The sequence below is a fragment of the Myotis davidii genome, unplaced genomic scaffold, assembly GCF_000327345.1.
Source record: "Myotis davidii unplaced genomic scaffold, ASM32734v1 scaffold908, whole genome shotgun sequence".
NCBI lineage: Eukaryota > Metazoa > Chordata > Mammalia > Chiroptera > Vespertilionidae > Myotis > Myotis davidii.
The window spans coordinates 87,246-98,963 of record NW_006298724.1 but is presented as its reverse complement, the minus strand read 5'-3'; the positions used below and the strand labels follow the sequence as shown (position 1 = coordinate 98,963).

Genomic DNA, 11,718 nt, shown 5'->3' with positions numbered 1-11,718 from the left:
CCAACAGCCCAGGCATGTTCCCTGATCAGGAATCGAACCATGACCTCCTGGTTCGATAATAAAATTTCTGAGAAGTTCTACAGCGAAGATGCTTGTATAACTTCAGCCACATCACCCCAAGTAATTGATTTTGGAATATTTCCCAATGACATCTATCTGTATCCTTTAACACCTATTAACACTGTATGTGATGTATTTTTGGAAAATACTCACATAGGGAAAAGGCTCTCATTCCCTGAAACATGGCTCCCCAAACATCACCCAGCAGCTCTGATTGTGAGAAATGTAGGCCAGGGGCCTTATGAGCAAGTGAGGGAATGGTTGGTGGTTTAGATGCTGTGTGCTTACTCTGCACGCTCAGCCCCGGTCCCTCCGGCCGGGGGTATTTCTCTGGTGACCCCATTCCAGAGTTGCTTCTGTTTTCTGCTTTTACCACTCACCACCTAGTGGGCTCCACTACACTGAATCCTGTAACCATGACAAGGAAGCATTTGAAGCCACTTTGAAAAACAGCAAATCTAGCCTTCAGGTTTGAAGTGCTAAAGAACCAAAGTAGATAGCTTGTTATTGTTTTACATGCCTAGATCATTTTTGTCTATGTGTAGGATTACTAGGGACAGGGGTGTAAATTTTGTGAAGACTTTTGTTACTTATGACCCAAATGACCTTTCAGAAAAGGTTTACCCATGTACATTTCCACTGGACATGATTTTGGAGAGGAAGGAAGAGGGAGGATAGAAACATCAATAATGAGAAAGAATCATTGATTGCCTGCCTTCTGCAAGTCCCCCACTGGCGATCGAGCCCACAACCTGAGCATGTGCCCTGAATAAATAAAAAAACATGACCTCCTGGTTCATAGGTTGATGCTCAAACATTGGGCCACACCAGCGGGACAAACCTTCCAACTTTAAAAACACTGAGAGGGTTCCCCTGGGGTGCACTGGTGATAGGCCTCTAATCCCTTGGGGCTTCCAATCTTCAGTCTGGAAACAGTGCTGAAAGAGGGGAGATGAGAAACTCCAGTCCCTTGTACAGAAATTTCACTAAATCCCTACAAATTCCCTAAGGAAGATATGCCAGACCGTTTGCTGCATGAGTTATATGCTATATTGTTTCATGAATCCTCATAAAACCCCTGGAGTTGAGTTGCCTCAAGAAATATAACATTGCCAAGCCTTGATTTCTTCAACTGTAAAATCAGAATAACCACAATACCAACTTCATAGTGTTGTTGAAAATTAAATGAAACAAATAGAAATAAGGATCTTGGGGCAGGAAGTGAGCTAGTAGTGATGGTGGTGTATGTATGGTGCTTTTCACTTCTAATCTGTCTGTATTATGAAAAATTTTGAACAAAGGGAATGAATTCTTGTACTAGTTATGCAATAAAGTAAAATAATACATGCCCCCACACTGTTAAGCAGGAAACTTACTAGAAGCCCTGGGGGAATTATTATGAGAAATGATTGGCTGCAATACCCATCTCACTGCCTGCTAAAAGAAACTAAATTTGTACAGTGTCTGGCACATAATGGCTGCTCTTTAATTACTGGTTCCCCTTCTTATAATAAGTGCTCAATAAGTGGGGGAGTGGGGGCAGGGGTAAGGGCTGGGAGTGGGGCTAAAGGGGGGCAAAACCAGAGACATCTGTAATACTACCAACACTAAAAAATATATATTTTTTTTAAATTTAAAAATTTAATACTATTTTTGGTCTTGGTTTCTGATAGCCATTGTTGTATATAAATATGTTCTTTATAGTTTATATATAAACCAGCTCCTGAACCTTATCAAATACCTCTCCAGCATTTATTAACATAACTTCATAGATTTTGTCCTTTATTGACATAATGAATTATGTTGATAGATTTGCTGATAATGGACCAATTTTGAATTACTAGAATAAATCCTACTTGATTATGGAACACTATTCTTTTGATATTTTACTATTACATTTACTATTATTTTAATTTTGATATTCTATTAAATTTACTAATATTTACTAATAGAATTGTTTGCATTTAAATTCATAAGTGAGATCAGTCTGTAGTTTTCTTTTTGTATATGACTTATCAAGTTTTAGAATTTAGTTTTGCTAACTTTAAAAAATACGTTCCCCTCTTTTTCTGTGATATTGAATACCCATCATAGGGTATGGCTGAATAAAGTAAGATCTGATTTAAATCTCAATGCCCATCAAAACAGAAATGGTTAAATAGATGGCTTTCTACTCTGGATTATGCAAATATTAAAGAGCATTAGATACATAGATGTCTATTGAGCTGGAGTGATGACTAAATGTGTTAAAGGGTAAGAAAAATAAGTTGCAAACACTTTTTATTGTAGAATCGTTTTCTATGGAAATAAGTGATGAAAAAATCCGTAAGCCGAAACCGGTTTGGCTCAGTGGATAGAGCGTCGGCCTGCGGACTGAAAGGTCCCAGGTTTGATTCCGGTCAAGGGCATGTGCCTTGGTTGCGGGCACGTCCCCAGTGGGAGATGTGCAGGAGGCGGCTGATCGATGTTTCTCTCTCATTGATGTTTCTAACTCTCTACCTCTCTCCCTTCCTCTCTGTAAAAAAATCAATAAAATATATTTTAAAAAAAAGAAAAAATCCGTGAATATAACTGTATAAACATAGAAAAACATGTGGACATATATATATCAGACACACTGGTTACTGAGGAATAAAGGAATGGAAGAGATGGAAAGAGGGATAATAAGGGGGAAAGGATGTAATCAAAACAAAAATATGATATAAGTGAAATATAAAACAGCTCCTGAACCTTACCAAATACCTCTCCAGCATTTATTAACATAACTTTGTAGATTCTGTCCTGTGATCTCTAATGGAATATAAAATGGAATTTCTAATGGAATCTCTATAAAATTCCATTAGAGATCACAGAATGTTGACATGTATACATATTATCTTTTCCCCATCCCCAAACTATATGAAAGTTATAGGAAAGAGAAAATTTTTATAGCCACTGAAGGACAAAGAGATGTGAACAAATTTCAAAAAATAACATGAAGATTGGCTCAAGCCCAGGGGAAGAACTTCAATCTGAGCGCTGCAGAATGGAGATGCAGACAAGAAAGAGGCCAAAGACTCATAGAACCCTTCTAAGAATCAGGTCTTTTTTTAAAATATATTTTTATTGATTTCAGAGAGGAAGGGAGAGGAAGAGAGATATAAACATCAATGATGAGAGAGAATCATCGATCAGCTGCCCCTTGCATGCCCCCTACTGGGGATCGAGGCCACAACCTGGAATGTGCCCTGACTGAAATAGAACCCAGGACCCTTCAGTCCACAGGCTGGCACTCTATCCACTGAGCCAAACCGGCTAGGGCAAAATTCAGGTCTTAAAGGTATCAGGTACTTGGGAGGTAGTGTAAAGGAGGCAGGGGGTGGAGTTATATGAAGGTCTACAAATGAGATTTGGGGAACCTTAGCCTTTCTTTCCCTGCCCTGACTTTAGAATGCTGGTGCCAAGCCCAGAGAAAAGATCTCCAGATTTGGACATCTGAGAGTCAACCAGTAGGTAGGCCAGGTTTACCTGGTCCCTATAGTAACCCAATGATCAATAAGTCCTATCTATACAGAGCATTCAATCAGCCTTTTAGACCTTTTATTTTAAGATTCTTCTTAAAATAATCTCAGACAGCCAAAGAGTACCAGATATTTGAGGTTTCCGGTGTGGAAAATAGATCAAAACAAAGTTTAAACAATGTTCTTGGGAAGAAATAAGACAATGTTGGGAACAGAATAGAATTTTTAAAAATTACAATAATTTTAAAGAGTTAAGAGAGGACACAGAAACCATATGACAAGGACAGGATACTGTGGGGAAATGAGCAAGCAGAGAATAAAAATAAACCTTGAAAATAAAAAATTTCACAGAAGAGTTGGGCTATAAAATTCAGGAAAGTTGTCTGTAAGTAGAACAAATACAAACAAAAATAGGAGAGAGAAAATGTGAATATTGCCGAAACCGGTTTGGCTCAGTGGATAGAGCATCGGCCTGCGGACTGAAAGGTCCTAGGTTCGATTCCGGTCAAGGGCATGTACCTGGGTTGCGCGCACTTCCCCAGTGGGGGATGTGCAGGAGGCAGCTGATCGATGTTTCTCTCTCATCGATGTTTCTAACTATCTCTATCTCTCTCCTTTCCTCTCTGTAAAAAATCAATAAAATATATTTAAAAAAAAAAAAAAAAAGAAAATGTGAATATTAGAGAATTGATTCAGGAAGGATATGGTATTATTAACTGGATTGCTAGAAGAAGATTACAGAGCAAATAGAGTGGAAAAAATTATTAAAAATAAAAGATTCTAGAACAAAGGAACACATATGTTCAAATTTAAAAGGTCCACTGTAATGGTCTGCACACAGATTAAAAAGAGACCTAGACCAAGGCCCAATATCATGAAACTTTTGGTATAGTAGAAATAAAAAGAAGATTCTGGGAAAAAACTAAAAGTTTCTTATGATCAAGAACAAGGCAGCGATGTCCTCTTATTCAACACTAGAGGCCTGGTGCATGAAATTCATGCACAGGAAGGGTCCTTAGGCCTAGACAGCGATCAGGGCCGATTGGAACCTGCTGGCTGGGACCTCCCTTCATTCTGCGCTGCCCCCTGGTGGTCAGCGCACATCATAACAAGCGACCAAACTCCTGGTCGAACTCCCAAAGGGACACTTTGCATATTAGCCTTTTATATATAGAGAAGATAGTACTAGAATTCCTGGCCACAGTAATCAGACAAGAAGAAATAAAAGGCAGATAACATGATACTATATAGAGAGAACCCTAAAGATTCTACAAAAAAACCTACTAGAACTGAAAAATTCAGTAAAGTACCAGGATACAAAATGAGTATTCATAAATCTGTTGCATTTTTATACACCAATAATAAACTATCAGAGACAGAAACTAAGAAAATAATCCCATTTACAATTGCATTAAAAAAATTAAAATGCCTAGGAATAAATCTAACCAAGGAGGCAAAAGACCGGTACTTGGAAAATTATGAAACACCAAAGAAAGACACTGAAAAAGATACAAATAAATTGAAGCATATACTGTCCTTATGGATAGGAATAATTAACATAATTAAAATGTCCATACTGTCCAAAGCAATCTATCAATTCAATGCAATTCCTATAAAAATGCCAATGTCTTCAACATTCTGAAGGAAAATAATTTTTAAACTAAGGTTTTTATAGCCAGCCAAATATATTTTAAAAGTGAGGGTAGAATAAAGACTTTTTTTCAGACATGTAAAGACTTAAATAAATAAATAAATAAATTTTATACAGGGGTTGGCAAAAGCAGGTTTACAGTTGTAATGCAAATAAATACAATAATAAATAAATACAAGAATAAACTGTGTTTTGTGTACTCACAACTATTTTTTCTACCTCTTTATGTATCCAGCCCTCATACCCTCATAACTTTTCTTAAGAAATCGCAGGAGGATATGCTCTAGCAAAATGAGGGAGGTAATCTTTGAGAAAGACAACACAGGGTCCAGGACCTGGGAGCTGTAAACATGGCAAAATATCTAGTATGGCAGTTGTGCTACGGATCTAGAGAGTAATCACTCCAGACTGGAGCTGAGGACAGAGGGCACCAGGAGAATGGTGACAGGGGAATGAAACTGATGGGATTCTAATGTTTGTGGAAAAAAACCATATGACAAATCTGACAGAAAAAACTAAGACTAGTTACAATGAAAATTATGAAAATGAAGAATTAAAGCAATTATTACCTCCATGGGAAAATAAATCATAACAAAAAAGAAATATAATCAAACATACACATACTAGCCTCATCAGTGAAGATTATTTACTTGTCATAATAAACACTGACCATTGATTTAACTAAAACTGTGATATAACTACAATGGAAAGATGGGGAGAAGCAGTGGAAGGAGGTTAATATAAGACATTTAGATATTCATCTATTATAAGTCAGCAGATAATATCTAAAATTGACAGATCAAGAATCCTATATAATAAAAGGGTAATATGCAAACAGACCAAACGGCAGAACAACCGAACAACCAAGCAAAGCATAATATGCTAATGATATGCTAAAGCTGCTCAACCACTCGCTATGATGTGCACTGACCACCAGGGGGCAGATGCTCTGACCAGTAGGTTAGCTTGCTGCTGGGGTCTGGATGATTGGGACTGAGCGAGATGGGCCAGACATGCCCTGGAGTCCTCCTGCAGTCCCTCCCCGATCTGATCATGCATCAGTGGGGTTCCTCGGCCTGGCCTGTGCCCTCTTGTAATCCGGGACCCCTTGGGGGATGTCAGAGAGCTGGTTTCAGCCTGACCCTGCAGGCCACTCCTCTTGTGGGGGAGGGGGCAGACACAGGGCTCATAGCTGGCAGCAGTGGGCCAACCTGAGCCTCTCGCAATAGGTAGTAATTGGCCAATAAGTGATTGGGCAGGAGCCCCTGGCAGGCACTGTGGGGCAGGGCCAGGATGAGCGGGAACAGCAGGTAGGAGTTGCAGGCAGCATTGGACTGCAGGTTTCAGCCGGATCCCTGCAGGCCACCCAGAGGGACTCCACCCATGCATGAATTCGTCCACCGGGCCTCTAGTAACAATATAAGTACATTTAGAAAGACAGAGACAAATGTAAAAATAACTAAAAGAAGTATAAGTGGATCCATCATTTAGAAAGGGGTAACAGGTGAAATAAGGATTCACTCTTTTTTGTTTTAAACATCTCTGTACCATTTTAAAAGGATCAACCTTGATAAAAATTAATTAAAAGATAGAATTTTATCTATGATGTTACTCCAAACAAATGAAAGGATTGAAAAGTGAGATAAACAAATGAAAACATTAATTTGTTAGCGGAAGGAATAGCAGACATTCTTTCCTTATAATTTAATTTCTATGTAGAATTTATATTAGCAAAACATTTTAATAATGTAAAAAATACATTCAGGCCCAGCCAGTGTGGCTCAGGGGCTGAATATTGACCCATAAACCAGGAGGTTACAGTTCAATTTCTAATCAGGACACATGCCTGGGTAGAGGGCTCCATCCCCAATAGGGGGTTTGCAGGAAGCAATCGATCAATATTCATTCTCATCATTGATATTTCTGACTCTTTTCTCTCTCTCCCTCTCCTCTCTCTGAAATCAATAAAAACATATTTAAAAAAATACATTTGCTGTCTTTGATCTTGTTTTATTCCCCTGCAGTAAATCATTCCTAATTTCTTTATTCCAAATGCCCATTTAAAAAAAATAGTAGGATCAGGTTATTATTTACAAGCTACCTGTTTGTTAATGACATTATGTTAAGGCCTCCTGCAGAAATCCCAGAAGGAGAATGTTCATGATGATGATTGTAGCAGCTAATATTTATCAAGCTCTTCTTCTGTGGCAGGCATCATGCTAAGCACTTTATACACATATCTCATTTAATCTTTACAATAACCCTCTGAGGTAAGTACCATTATCTCATTTTTATTAGTGAAAAAACTGAAGCACAGGTAGGTTACCTAAGTCCCACAGGGCTAACACTCAAGCAACTTTGCTCCAGACCCATGCTCCTAATCACTGCTACACTGCCTCTCAATAAAAAATTGTGGGCCAACATTATCTACCCATAGTGGTGAAGATTAAAAGGAAGAAATAAAAGGCTGTATTCACCCTGTGCATTAGTGGCCACTACCAAGTGCGAGGTAAAGAGAAGTAAACTCTGAAGTCCCAGGCTGAGCTTTTTTTTTAAAATCCTCACCTGAGAATATTTTTTCCATTGATTTTCAGAGAGAGCGGAGAGGGGGAAGGGGAAGAGAGGAGAGAGAAACAAGGATGTGAGAGAGACACATGGATTGGTTGCCTCCCACATGTGCACCAGGTACTTGCCCTTGATGGGAATCAAACACGAGACCCTTCAGTGTGCAGGCTGACGTTGTAAATACTGAACCATGGTGGCCAGGGCCAGGCAGAGCTTTGGTTCTCAGCTGTGCACTCACGAGGGTCAGCAGTGTGATCCTGGGCCCAATACCTAGCCTCTCTAACACATGTGATGGTAGGCCTGGCAAGTTACTGTGAGCTCTGAATGAAGTTATACATGCTAATACCCCTGGCATAGTGCCTGAACAAAACTAGACTACATATCAGTATCCCTTGCACCTTCCCACACCATAATCCATGTGGTCTAGCCCTTTCATGTATCTAGTAAGTTACTCACTCTCCTGATAACCCTGTAGGTGAAAGTCACCTCCTTTTATAGACGAAAACACATGCTCACAGCAATGGAGTAACAGACAAGGGCTGTAGAGCTGGTGAGGGGAGCCCAGGTCTCACTCTAAGCCAAATGTCCTCTCCCCTGAACTGCATCACCTCTCACTTCGCCTATGTAGCTCTTTAACGTTAGTCTCTAGGCTAGCATAGAAGGGAAATGAGAAGTCCAGCATAATGACAAAGGAACCTGTTAACTTTGCTGGGTCTACTGCCAGCAGTGACAGCAGCCCTGACTGCCTAAATGCCTATACTGCATAAGAGCATACACAGAACATACCTTTGTACACTTTGGAAGAGTGGCCCAGCTGAAAGCAGCTTTTGGAAATCAGTAAGGGTTAAACTAAACAGCTCTTGAACCACAAGTCAAAACCAGAGGTGCTCACACCAAGAAATAATTTAGAATGCCATACACATTCTGTCTGAAACATTGTGTGCTAACGGTCTATCTTTGTGGGCTTTCTTCTGAGCTGGTAGCCAAGGGAAACCTTGGATAAAGCCTACCCAGGGAACTGCAATTACTTACGGTTTCTCTAGGACCAACTTCTGTGGGAACTCAATGTCATCAGGTTTTGAGGTACCAATCCAGGCAGCCAATTTTTCACTGCTGTTCAAGCAGAGTTAACCATTCACTCATAATTCACTCATCCCTGTGGTTTTTTATTCCAGATATTTATCAAGCTCCCACATCCTGTGTTGTAGCACTGGGCTAGGAACAGAATAGGCTCCTCTCTGTCTATGAGAGAGTCACTGAGAGCTAAACCAAACTGGGCTTTGGATAGACAGTTATATTCTGTAAAGTGTTATGAGCCCACTTTAAGATGGCTCACCTAACCAGCCCTTCTATTGTGGAAATGAGGAAAGCCAGGTGTAGGCAGCCTAAAATGCCCACGGTTGCAGAAACTTTAAGTGATGAAGAGGGATGTAAACCCGGGTCCTCTGAGATCAAGTTTGTGGCTTTAACTCTCGCAACACTGGCAGAGAGAGAGAAATCTGAGGGGTATAGTTTCTTTTCTTATTTTTTCTAATCCTCGTATTTATTTTGAGAGAGAGAGAGAAACAATCGGTTACCTACCAAATGTGCCCCCATGGGGAACTGAACCCAAATCTGGGCATGTGCTCTGACTGGAATTGAACCTGCAACCTTTTGGTGTACAGCAAGCATGTCAAACTCACAGCCAGCAGGCAGCATGCCACAAGTTTGACATGCTTGGTGTACAGGATGACTCTCCAATCAAGTGAGCCACCAGGCCAGGCTAGCTTCTTTCTTTTTAAAGGGCTCAGTCAATGATGCAGGGGAGCAGTTTGTCACAGAAGTGCACTGATGGTGAGCCAGTTCTATGCAGAGTTAAGTGGGAGGAGGAAGAGCATGGAGATAGGAGACAAACCTGGCCAATAAGCATCTCTTCCCAGCTCTCTCTGGAATCATTCTGTGCCCCTGCTCCCTACTCTCAGTAGCTTCCCACTTAGCAATTAATGTCAAAGTCAGTCAGTCCAGCTCTCATGCCAGCCAGAGAGAATCCCTCCCTCCTTAGCTTCTTTTCTCACTTTCAACCACATACTTTATCCTGCCCAACCAAGGGCTGTGGCTCAGCCCCTTTCCACCACATGGGATGCTCAACAACTCTAGGAGGCTTCTACTTACCCCTCAGGGCTACTGCACTGTCTTCTCTGCCAGAAAGAACACCCCAGCTGGAAGTAATTTTTCCTTTCCCTGGAATTTTGTACATGCACTGGTTGTACAAAGAGCACTTGCTTCAGGCCACCTTATATCATAATTTCCATCTTCAAGCCTTTTCCCTCTTGGAATACTCAAGTCCGTTGGACATTAGGATTTCTTTATAGTTTCAGTTCCCAGCAATAGTACCTTGTACTTTGTAGGCACCTGACAAATGGCCATCAAAATATGAACTTGGAATCTTCCATGGTAGAATAGTTCTATACCAAATCTATGGGAAGGATCTGATGAGCATTTATCTTCTGCTTTGCCCAATAGTGGGAGTCACAAGGACATATATTTCCTCTGCTAAACTAACTCACAGTCCATCCTCTTTTGGTAAATTCTCTACAAAAATTAGATAAGGAGAAATATCTTTAGAATTGTTTCACATACTTTCACTCAGACACTGAGCAGGGAGGGAGCTGAAGAAACCAGAGAGAAAGTGGAGGAAAGAGGGGGAACACTTTGAGCAAAGAAACTGTGGAGGCGGGCACTGTGTTTTGCTGTTTCTTCCTTTTAAAAAATATATATATTTTTTATCGACTTCAGAGAGTAAGAGAAAAACAGAAACATCAATTATGCGAATCACTGATCTGCTGCCTCCTGCACGCCCCACACTAGGGACCCAGCCCCCAACACGGGCATGGAATGGTGACCTCCTGGTTCATAGGTCCCCGCTCAACCACTAAGCAACACCCGCCAGGCTGCGGTTTCTTCCCCACCCCCGACCCGAACCCCTTAAGTTTGTCGTCCACAACGGGGCTACTACCCCAAGGGTAGGTGTGTCACCTCCTGTGGGCACACGTGGCTACTATTCGACAGTTGTAAAACGGAGATCCCAGGCCCAGGCCCGAGTGGTGGTGGTGATTGTGATGCAGGGCGCTGGAGAGGCGGTGTCTTAATCATCTGCATATTCTCGGGGTTTAGCCCTGCTGGGGAGGTGGCACCAAGTTGCCCGAGTCCGTCGGCCGCCCTTAGACGCTCTCTGCACAGCTGTTCCTTGAAGGTTACAGGCCGCGTCTCAACCCGAGGCTCTGACCCCTGGGCCCCGGAGGTCGCCCAGGCTGGTGCGCAGCGTTGTCCATCCAGAGTGTTTCCCCTTCCCGGGCCCCGCGCGGGAGCGGGCTAATATCCGCTGGGGCCTCCACCCATCTGGCTGCTGCGGGCTTGCCGGGTTCCTCTGGAGAGGTAGCCTTAGGGTCAAATTATCTTCCAGGGCTCTACATGCGCGGCCACTCGGGACTAGCAGAGGGTCTGCAGGGTGCACGGCGCGGGGGCGGGGGAGGGCAGTCCCTCCCTCCTGCCCTTTCTAACCAGCTCCGCTCTATCTCTCGGGCGGGCGGCAAGCCTCGATCTCTTTCCCCAAACCTTGGAGCCCAGCAGAGGTGTCCCTCCCGCCTCCCGCCTCACTCCTCACGTCCAGGACGTCAGTCAGGTGGTGCAACATACACCACGCGATCTCTTTTCCCTGCAAACTCCCTCTTCTCCCGGGTCCAAACCTCAACTCCCAACGCTTCGAGTGTCCTCCCTGGTGAGCCAGCTCCTTGTGCCCAAGCCGCGAACCCCCTCGGAGATCCCAACACATACTTCCTGCAGGCCCCGCGCCAGCTTCGAGCCAGGCAGCCTAGCCGTCCATCCGCGCTCCCGCCCGCAGCATCCTGGCGCCTCCCGCGCCTCCAGGGGGCGGCGGGGTCTCACCTGCTGGGAGCAAACTGG

At 42.5% G+C, this 11,718-nt stretch overlaps 1 protein-coding gene across 5 annotated transcripts in view; it reads right to left on the bottom strand.

Moving 5' to 3' along the window:
• IL17RA (interleukin 17 receptor A) overlaps positions 1-11,718 on the bottom strand; it is a 29,189-nt gene that overhangs the window by 17,016 nt on the left and 455 nt on the right. The window lies entirely within an intron of this gene.